The sequence below is a fragment of the Oreochromis niloticus genome, linkage group LG10 (assembly GCF_001858045.2).
Source record: "Oreochromis niloticus isolate F11D_XX linkage group LG10, O_niloticus_UMD_NMBU, whole genome shotgun sequence".
NCBI lineage: Eukaryota > Metazoa > Chordata > Actinopteri > Cichliformes > Cichlidae > Oreochromis > Oreochromis niloticus.
The window spans coordinates 28,614,370-28,626,231 of NC_031975.2; the positions used below are offsets into that span (position 1 = coordinate 28,614,370).

General features: G+C 38.8%; 1 long non-coding RNA gene across 1 annotated transcript in view; it reads left to right on the forward strand.

Annotated features, from left to right (window-relative positions):
• Positions 1–11,024, forward strand: part of LOC112847993 (uncharacterized) — a 28,368-nt gene extending 17,344 nt beyond the window's left edge. Inside the window, exon 3 of the long non-coding RNA XR_003221854.1 lies at positions 9,737–11,024. This is a non-coding gene — a long non-coding RNA (uncharacterized LOC112847993). The remainder of the gene's footprint in view (positions 1–9,736) is intronic.
• Positions 11,025–11,862: the final 838 nt, after the last annotated feature.

An 11,862-nucleotide genomic window follows, 5' to 3' on the forward strand; every position in this document is an offset into this window, starting at 1 on the left:
TGTCTTTCTCTCTCTCTCTCTCTCACTCTCTCTCACACACACACACACACACACACACACACAGCAGCAGCAAGTGAACAGGGGCTGTTAACAGCATGTTTCTAGGTCAGTAAAACAGCTGTGAGCTTCTCAATTTGAATCCACCAATCAGAGAGGCTGTGTGCTTTTTCTCGCCAAAACTGGTGCACCAAGTGCAGGCTTTTACACACACGCAGCACAGAGAGAGACAGGATTTTTGCAGTCTATTTCTCATAGTCAGGACTCCCCTCAAACAAACAGCCATAAATTTCTAACCGTAGGGGCTAAAACAGTCATTCTTAGACCATTTTATTCAGAAGACATAGGGGAATCTTGAAATGCTGACCATTTAAAATAAAAATATGAAATATTAGAGATATATGACATAGATGATTGGTGGGCTTAGAAGCCACGAAGGTCCCAATATGCAAATTTAAATGTGCCAGGACTCAGATATGATTGGCTGGCTGGGAAGCCATGAAGGCAACAATATGCAAATTTAAATGTGCCAGGACTCAGGTATGATTGGCTGGCTGGGAAGCCATGAATGCCCCAATATGCAAATTTGAATGTGCCAGGCCTCAGATATGATTGGCTGGCTGGGAAGCCGTCCAGGTCCTGATATGTAAATTTGAATATTATAGTCCTTACAGAGGACTGACTCCCTGGGGACCTGGCAGAAATATATAGAAATACAATGATTACCCAGAAATACTGCATTTAGTAGAAATACTATGTTTTAGCACAAATACTATAAAATGGCAGAAATACTATAATTAAGCAGAAATATTATATTAAGTACAAATCCTATAAAATAGCAGAAATAGTATGATTTAGCAGAAATGCTGTATTTAGCACAAATACTGAAAAGCAGCACAAATGCTATGACTTAGCACAATAGTAATAACTTACATAGAAAAACTGGAAAAGCAAAATGGACAGCTGCAAAAAGTCCCACAAGCACAGAGAGACACACGCACAGGATCAAATTCAGTCAACCAGTCTAAATATATTGAATTTAAATCATACAATAAGATGCTCCCATAAAAACTCTCTCTCGCCCTCTCTATTTCTCTCTCTCTGTTTCACACACACACACACACACACACACACAGACACACACACACACACACACAGACACACACAGGGAGAGAAAATCAAGTTTCTAGGTCAGTCAAGCAGCCTGGGAGCTGCTAAATTTGAATCCACCAATCAGAGAGGCTGTGTGCTTTTTCCCGCCAAAACAGGTGCACTAGGTGCAGGCTTTTACACACGCAGCACAGAGACAGGATTTTTGCAGTGTGTTTCTCATAGTCAGGATTCCCCTCAAACAAACAGCCATAAATTGCTAACCGTAGGGGCTAAAACAGTCATTCTTAGACCATTTTATTCAGAAGACATAGGGGAATCTTGAAATGCTGACCATTTAAAATAAAAATATGAAATATTAGAGATATATGACATAGATGATTGGTGGGCTTAGAAGCCATGAAGGTCCCAATATGCAAATTTAAATGTGCCAGGACTCAGATATGATTGGCTGGCTGGGAAGCCATGAAGGCAACAATATGCAAATTTAAATGTGCCAGGACTCAGATATGATTGGCTGGCTGGGAAGCCATGAAGGTCCCAATATGCAAATTTTAATGTGCCAGGACTCAGATATGATTGGCTGGCTGGGAAGCCGTGCATGACTTGATATGTCAATTTGAAAATTACAGTCCTCACAGAGGATTGGCTTCCTGAGGAGCTGACAGGAATACATAGAAATACTATGATTACCCAGAAATACTGCGTTTAGTAGAAATACTATGTTTTAGCACAAATACTATAAAATGGCAGAAATATTATAATTAAGCAGAAATATTATATTAAGTACAAATCCTATAAAATAGCAGAAATAGTATGATTTAGCACAAATGCTGTATTTAGCACAAATCTTATAAAATAGCAGAAATAGTATGATTTAGCAGAAATGCTGTATTTAGCACAAATACTGAAAAGCAGCACAAATGCTATGACTTAGCACAATAGTAATAACTTAAATAGAAAAATTGGAAAAGCAAAATGAACAGCTGCAAAAAGTCCCACACGCACAGAGAGACACACACAGGATCAAATTCAGTCAACCAGTCTAAATATATTGAATTTAAATCATACAATAAGATGCTCCCATAAAAACTCTCTCTCGCCCTCTCTATCTCTCTCTCTCTGTCACACACACACACACACACACACACACAGGGAGAGAAAATCAAGTTTCTAGGTCAGTCAAGCAGCCTGGGAGCTGCTAAATTTGAATCCACCAATCAGAGAGGCTGTGTACTTTTTCCCGCCAAAACAGGTGCAGCCGTTTTTACACACACAGCACAGAGACAGGATTTCTGCAGTGTATTTCTCATAGTGAGGATTCCTCTCAAACAAATGGCCATAATTTCCTAACCGTAGGGGCTAGAACAGTCATTCTTACACCGTTTTGTTCAGAAGAGATGGTGCCAGGGAATCTTAAAGTGTTGACAATTTATCATTAAAATATGAATTATTGAAGATATTTGACTTGTAATGCACCATAACTGAGTAGAGGCAAGCGAAATCTGCCTTGACTTGCCCTCAAACAACGCTTTCTAACTCTAAATCTATTTGGAGTATCGATATCATTCTTTCACCGTAAGAGACAGCAGGCTTTGGTGAACAGTCATGGAAATTTTCAGGTCTCTGTGGAAATCTATCAAAAAGATATGACGAGAGAAAAAAGTGGTTCATTTCCAGAGTTTGAAATCTGAAGAAATCTGAGCAAAGGACGAATTTCCTACCCTCAAACAAGTCTAACTCATTTCAGAACGGTAATAGGTGAGAAAGAAATTCTTGAATTGTGAGCGTCAGGAGTGTCTGAAGATATACTGGGACAAGCCTTATGTCTTAACTTTGCTTCGTGAAGGAGATATGACGATTCGAATATGCCTCTCATTACAGAAATCAAGCTGTGATTTTGAACAAGCTCTCCATTGACTTTCTATGGAGAGTTTTGCGACTTTGTGTTGGTCTGAGGAGATTTGCCAAAATTCTATAAATCTCACAACCATGATAGTGACATTTTCAGAAAGCCAGCAAAAATACCTACGTTTTGATGTATAATTTGTGGAAGTTGAGTGAAAATTGAGCAAGTAGCAAGAAGTTGTTCGGACATGAAGAGAAGACTGCAAAACCTTCAGTGGCACACTGGAAGCCAAGTGCATAGCAACCATAACAACGCATGTATTTTGTGAAAAATCACAATTTTGCAACTCAAAACTTTAAGAGGCATAAAAGTAAAACGGTAAAAGATTTGAAAAAGCTGATTTATTCCTGAATAGCCCAATAATTTGAGAACATTTTAAAATTTGAATGGTTGTTCTACGTGAAAGTAGGAAAAAGTAGTTAAGTTTCAAAAACAAGCAAGTTTTAGCAGAATTGCGGAAGTTTCCCATTCATTTCAATGGGACAAATTAAAGGAAAAAAGCTTAATATTTTAAAAAGTATAATAGCAAAAAATACCAAAAGTCATTGCCGGAATTAGCAGAAATAGCAGAATAGTTTAAAATTTGAATGGTGAAAATCGGCTGAAAATTGTGGAAGTAGATCCACGGCGAAAAACGTACGGAAGCAACTTGAAGAATAATAATAATAATAATAAAGAATAAAGAGAAACAGGAACTCAATAGTGTGGATGCTTAAAGCATCCACACAATAAAGAATAAAGAGAAACAGGAACTCAATAGTGTGGATGCTTAAAGCATCCACACAACTAGAAAAATTTGCATTTCCTGCGAAAATGCAGTGTGGATGCTTTAAAGCTGAAGCTTTCTGCTGAAACTAGCTGAAAAAGCTGAAAAGTTGCAGAAATTGTAAAAACTTTGCAGAAGCAAAGGAACTTTGCTAAAATGTAGTGACTTAGCAGAATTGCAATATCTTAGCGGAAACATAATACTTGGCAGAAATACAATAGCATAGCAGAACTTAGCAGAAATATTGTAACTTACCAGAAATACGATAACTTCTCAAAAATACAAGAATTTCGGAGAAATAGTATAAGATAACAGAAAGAATATATTTAGCCAAACATTCTTAAACATTACAGAAATACTATGATTTAGAGAAACAGTACAACATAGCAGAAATGCTGTAATTTGACAGAAATACTATATTTGGCAGAAATGCTGTATTTAGCACAAATACTGAAAAGCAGCAGAAATGCTATGACTTAGCACAATAGTAATAACTTAAATAGAAAAATTGGAAAAGCAAAATGGACAGCTGAAAAAATCCTGAACATGCTAAGGGTCCCTCAAATGTAATTGTTAAATGAAAAGAAAATCAGCAAAAAAAGTATAACAGTCACACAATCACAAATATGGACACATATTGAAACACACATGCACAGAGAGACACACACAGGACCAAATTCAGTCAACCAGTCTAAATATATTGAATTAAATCATACAATAAGATGCTCCCATAAAAACTCTCTCTCGCCCTCCCTTTCTCTCTCTCTCTGTCTCACACACACACACACACACACACACACACACACACACACACACCAGCAGCAGCAGCAGCAGCAGCAGCAGAAAGTGAACAGGGGCTGTTAACAGCATGTTTCTAGGTCAGTCAAACAGCTGTGACCTTCTCAATTTGAATCCACCAATCAGAGAGGCTGTGTGCTTTTTCCCGCCAAAACTGGTGCACCAAGTGCAGGCTTTTACACATGCAGCACAGAGAGAGACAGGATTTTTGCAGTCTATTTCTCATAGTGAGAATTCCCCTCAAACAAACAGCCATAAATTTCTAACCATAGGGGCTAAAACAGTCCTTCTTAGACCATTTTATTCAGAAGACATAGGGGAATCTTGAAATGCTGACCATTTAAAATAAAAATATGAAATATTAGAGATATATGACATAGATGATTGGTGGGCTTAGAAGCCACGAAGGTCCCAATATGCAAATTTAAATGTGTCAGGACTCAGATATGATTGGCTGGCTGGGAAGCCATGAAGGTCCCAATATGCAAATTTGAATGTGCCAGGACTCAGATATGATTGGCTGGCTGGGAAGCCATGAAGGCAACAATATGCAAATTTGAATGTGCCAGGACTCAGATATGATTGGCTGGCTGAGAAGCCATGAAGGTCCCAATATGCAAATTTGAATGTGCCAGGACTCAGATTTGATTGGCTGGCTGGGAAGCCATGAAGGCAACAATATGCAAATTTGAACGTGCCAGGACTCAGATATGATTGGCTGGCTGGGAAGCCATGAATGCCCCAATATGCAAATTTAAATGTGCCAGGACTCAGATATGATTGGCTGGCTGAGAAGCCATGAAGGTCTCAATATGCAAATTTGAATGTGCCAGGACTCAGATATGATTGGCTGGCTGGGAAGCCGTCCAGGTCCTGATATGTAAATTTGAATATTAGGACTGACTCCCTGGGGACCTGGCAGAAATATATAGAAATACAATGATTACCCAGAAATACTGCATTTAGTAGAAATACTATGTTTTAGCACAAATACTATAAAATGGCAGAAATACTATAATTAAGCAGAAATATTATATTAAGTACAAATCCTATAAAATAGCAGAAATAGTATGATTTAGCAGAAATGCTGTATTTAGCACAAATACTGAAAAGCAGCACAAATGCTATGACTTAGCACAATAGTAATAACTTAAATAGAAAAATTGGAAAAGCAGAATGGACAGCTGAAAAAAGTCCCACAAGCACAGAGAGACACACACAGGATCAAATTCAGTCAACCAGTCTAAATATATTGAATTTAAATCATACAATAAGATGCTCCCATAAAAACTCTCTCTCGCCCTCTCTCTCTCTCTCTCTCTGTCTCACACACACACACACACACACACACACACACACACACAGGGAGAGAAAATCAAGTTTCTAGGTCAGTCAAGCAGCCTGGGAGCTGCTAAATTTGAATCCACCAATCAGAGAGGCTGTGTACTTTTTCCCGCCAAAACTGGTGCACTAAGTTCAGGCCTTTACACATGCAGCACAGAGAGAGACAGGATTTTTGCAGTCTATTTCTCATAGTGAGAATTCCCCTCAAACAAACAGCCATAAATTTCTAACCGTAGGGGCTAAAACATTCATTCTTAGACCATTTTATTCAGAAGACATAGGGGAATCTTGAAATGCTGACCATTTAAAATAAAAATATGAAATATTAGAGATATATGACATAGATGAATGGTGGGCTTAGAAGCCATGAATGTCCCAATATGCAAATTTAAATGTGCCAGGACTCAGATATGATTGGCTGGCTGGGAAGCCATGAAGGCAACAATATGCAAATTTAAATGTGCCAGGACTCAGATATGATTGGCTGGCTGGGAAGCCATGAAGGTCCCAATATGCAAATTTGAATGTGCCAGGACTCAGATATGATTGGCTGGCTGGGAAGCCGTGCATGACTTGATATGTCAATTTGAAAATTACAGTCCTCACAGAGGATTGGCTTCCTGAGGAGCTGGCAGGAATACATAGAAATACTATGATTACCCAGAAATACTGCGTTTAGTAGAAATACTATGTTTTAGCACAAATACTATAATTAAGCAGAAATATTATATTAAGTACAAATCCTATAAAATAGCAGAAATAGTATGATTTAGCAGAAATGCTGTATTTAGCACAAGTACTGAAAAGCAGCACAAATGCTATGACTTAGCACAATAGTAATAACTTAAATAGAAAAATTGGAAAAGCAAAATGGACAGCTGCAAAAAGTCCCACAAGCACAGAGGGACACACACAGGATCAAATTCAGTCAACCAGTCCAAATATATTGAATTTAAATCATACAATAAGATGCTCCCATAAAAACTCTCTCTCGCCCTCTCTCTCTCTCTCTCTCTGTCTCACACACACACACACACACACACACACACACACATACATATACACACACACACACACACACACACACACACACACACACACAGGGAGAGAAAATCAAGTTTCTAGGTCAGTCAAGCAGCCTGGGAGCTGCTAAATTTGAATCCACCAATCAGAGAGGCTGTGTAGTTTTTCCCGCCAAAACAGGTGCAGCCGTTTTTACACACACAGAGCACAGAGACAGGATTTCTGCAGTGAATTTCTCATAGTGAGGATTCCTCTCAAACAAATGGCCATAATTTCCTAACCGTAGGGGCTAGAACAGTCATTCTTACACCGTTTTGTTCAGAAGAGATGGGGGAATCTTCCAGTGTTAACGATTTATCATTAAAATATGAATTATTGACAATATTTGACTTCTAATGCACCATAACTGAGTAGAGGCAAGCAAAATCTGCCTTGACTTGCCCTCAAACAACGCTTTCTAACTCTAAATCTATTTGGAGTATCGATATCATTCTTTCACCGTAAGAGACAGCAGGCTTTGGTGAACAGTCATGGAAATTTTCAGGTCTCTGTGGAAATCTATCAAAAAGATATGACGAGAGAAAAAAGTGTCCCATTTCCAGAGTTTGAAATCTGAAGAAATCTGAGTGAGGGACGAATTTCCTACCCTCAAACAAACCCAATTCATGGCCAAATGGTAATAGATGAGAAAACAATTCTTGAATTGTGAGCATCAGGAGTGTCTGAAGATATATTGGCACAAGCCTCATGTCTTAACTTCGCTTCGTTGGGGAGATGTGACGATTCGAAAATGCCTCTCATTACAGAAATCAAGCGGTGATTTTAAACGAACTCTCCATTGACTTTCTATGGGGATTTTTGAGACTTTGTGTTGGTCTGAGGAGATTTGCCAAAATTCTATAAATCCCACAACAATGATAGTAACATTTTCTGAAAGCCAGCAAAAATACCTACGTTTTGATGTATAATTTGTGTGGGTTAAGTGAAAATTGAGCGAGTAGCAAGAAGTTGTTCGGACATGAAGAGAAAATTGCCAAAGGTACAGTGGCTCACTTAGAACCAACTGCATAGCAACCATAACAACGCATGTATTTTGTGAAAAATCACAAAGATGAAACTCAAAACTTAAAGAGGGATAAGATGAAAACGGTAACAGATATGAAAAAGCTGAATCATTCATGAATAGCCCAATAATTTGTGAACATTTTAAAATTTGAATGGTTGTTCTAGGCGAAAGTATGAGAACGTAGTTAAGTTTCAAAAAAGAGTAAGTTTTAGCAGAATTGCGGAAGTTTCCCATTCATTTCAATGGGACAAATTAAAGGAAAAAAACGTAATATTTTAAAAAGTATAAGAGCAAAAAATACCAAAAGTCATTGCCGGAAAGAGCAAAAATAGCAGAATAGTTTAAAATTTGAACGGTGAAAATAGCACAAAAATTGTGGAAGTAGTTCTACGGCGAAAAACGTACGGAAGCAACTTGAAGAATAATAATAAAGAATAAAGAGAAACAGGAACTCAATAGTGTGGATGCTTAAAGCATCCACACAATAATAATAAGGTAGAATAATAATAATAAAGAATAAAGAGAAACAGGAACTCAATAGTGTGGATGCCTCCAGCATCCACACAATAAAGTATAAAGAATAAAGAGAAACAGGAACTCAATAGTGTGGATGCTTAAAGCATCCACACAATAAAGCTTCAGTTAAAACAGAGAAAAGTAAAACACCTTTGTTCATGTTTGCCAGGATCATACATCGTCTTCATCCATGAGTCTGGCTGCACATAAAAATTAAACTTGCCCTTACAGCTCCATCACCTCGAGTTTGGTGTCAGATAAAGACATTTTGGTGTAGTTGCACAACTCTTTTTGATTCAGTGACTTTCTGAAATCTCTAGTAATCTCTGCTTACCAGCAAAGGTATGCGGTCATGATAGAAAGGGAATCAAACATAAATAGTACAAAGTTTCTCTTTTCAAAGATTACTTTGAAAAGAGAAACTTCCTCATGGCAGATGCATGCATGGGTCTCACTATATACTCATGCATCTGTCTACTGTATTTAGCTGGGCTTAAGCAGAAGATGTTGACAACCTAACCAAAATAGTAGCTTACCAAGGTGTGGCTGTTGCTGTGCACAAGCAACATCTTGGAACCACAGCTGTCCCAGAGGTTTATCCATGGGACGTGGCTGACCACGTAGACAAGCAGACATCCATCAGCAACAGCTATTGATATGATTCTTTTATTGAAGATGATTCTGAACATTATTAGAAACATCTTCAATAAAAAACAAGCTATTAATTTGTTGACGAATACATCAAGACATGAGGGAAGGGTTAAGTCGGTGTCACTAAAGGAACACCAAAGACTTGGACATTTCACAGTATGCAGTTTTATTTTTTACTGTAGTCTTTAGGCCGAACCCAAGAAAATATGACGAAAGAAGCAGCTTTAAGCAGATGTCTGAGAATTTCTTGGTAAGAAAAGCAAAAACGGAGAGCTGGAGAGTACTAAAAAGCTTTGTGCTGATGTTCAACATCAAAAACAGCACCTGCATAACAGCTAGTATCAGTTACTCTCTACTCTTAGGAATATACACAGATGTCAGTGGTTTGGAGTTAAGCAGAACTACATAGTGGCGTAGTGTTAAGTCTGTATTATTGTTCTTCATTTGCTTTTTGTTTGAGTTGTGGAGAAGAAGAGCACAGGCAAGAACCCTATCCCACGTTTAAGTTCCTTCTGCCTCCCGACAGTGAATTTGCACCTCTGTTTTCTCCCCACAGACGCTCCCACTAACAATGAATCGATCGATGACAGGCGCCGCTTCAGCCCAAGCTCTGTATCGTTTTGAATTTCATGGACCAGCTAAGTGTGTCTGTCTGTGGAGCTTGTTAGTTTGTTTTGAAGTGAGGTCTGACCGGAGATGTATTATCTCTCAGGCTGGAGTTGTATTATCCTTCACTGACCCAAGACCGAGATAATAAGACTGAGGAGCAAAGGGCTGATAGCTGAGCGAGAGAAGAAGGGCGACACCATGGGAAACAAACACAATGTTATTTAGTCCCTTGTTCTTTCTTTTTATTATATTTGTTCATGCGGTGGCGTGTGTACGTTTTGCTTTTGTGTTTTTATTTTCTTCCCATCTCTTATATTATTTTATGTGAGGCGATGATGCCTTCTTCACATTGTGCTGCAGGGAAAAATGTGTTATGATAGGCATGACCAAAGAATTTGTCAACATGTTTTTTTTCCCATATTCCTACAGGAATAACAGATCTATTGGCTGATGTGTAGATGTGTGATGTGTGCTTTCATCAGCTGTGCAACTTTCCCATTAGCAAGGACGCCCTATGTTCATGTGCATAAAACTATGCTCTGAGAACTATGAAACCTGGGTGTAATTGATGCTGTAGGTTATACTCCTGTGATTCAGAACAAAATGCTGTGGATGAAGAGGGATGCTACACACACATAATGCAGTTTGTAAAGATATTACAGAATTTGCATTACCAAAGTTTTAATGCAATTTCTGAAATGGCTGTCCATTTTTATTCCCAGGGCATCAAATGAAGGGCATTATATATTTGATATGACATTTAGTTTACTTTGCAAACCCATACATCACTGTCATTACAACTCAGTATGTATTTGGACTATTTGTCATCTGCATTTACATGAATTAATGAGGTGGCCCAGCACTGCTTCACAGCGATGTCACATGCAATATGATGTGGCCACCCTTGCATTGCTGTATTTAAAGGTAGTTGCAATTTAAGCCTCCATGTGTGAGACAGCCTTCCTCCTCCATCCGAAACTTTTCTTGTCAGCGTGGGATGGAACAAAATGACGTGAGACAAGAAACTGCAAAACAAAAGGCAACCATATTCCCCACACCCCCATATAATTGTGCAGTTCAATCTGCCAAACCCTCTGTACTCTTTGAAGATGCGTGGAATCAAAACCGTGACACTCTGTCATTGAAACGTCTTCCCATTTTTGCTGTGTAATCTGAAGGAGCTGTTGGCCCAGAGAGCAAGCAGCACGGGGGGGGGGTGTATTAGTGAATTATGGGAGACAATTGGATTGCGTTTTTCTTTTTATAATGGTGCTGAGCCCAATAAAGAAACTTAATGGATATCTTTAGAGGAACACTGTGCTAATGTAATAGCGTGATCTCTGTCCCAGTTACAGCTCCTGAGTCTCAGGGAATGCTGATTATTTGCTAATTAACTGGAAATAAATATGAATATGAAAACAATTAGTATGCAGATAACATCAGTCTGGTTTGCAGACCCTGAATATATTGCATCATCATTGAAACTCTCTCTTTTTTACTCTCAGAAACCTAAAACCAGTCGTTTGATCAGCATGTTGCTGCTCAAGTGTTCTATGTGACTGTGCAATTACATGAAAGCTCCCATAACACGGACACTATAAGTGTTCTTACCAAACCAGAACGTTCTCAGTCTTCCTCAGCCAACATGAAAAGTTCTGAGTTACGACACATCCCAGGAGACTCTGGGAGAAATGGGCCAACTTGCAAAAGCAATATCACTCCAGCCACGGATAAATCACTGAAACCTGAAAGCTATCAGAGTTAGCGGGTTGCTGGGGGAAATGATTATGGGATTAACGCCTGTGGAAAGTGTTTTTGCACCATCAGTCAGAGAAGCGATTAAAGCCATACAAAACCTACAAGAAGAAGTGACAAGGGGAGGAAATTAGAAAGCTCTGAGCACCAGACGTTTATGCTGAAGTTATTTAGGGAAGACGATCGCAACTGGAATGAGCAGCCTTTTCGCCCACCTGGTGCTCTGTCATCTCTGACGTTGATTGGTCACTGCCTCAGATGAGACGAAGAGATTCTCAGTCTGTGTGAGGGCAAAACTGAGAAAACTATATGGATGTT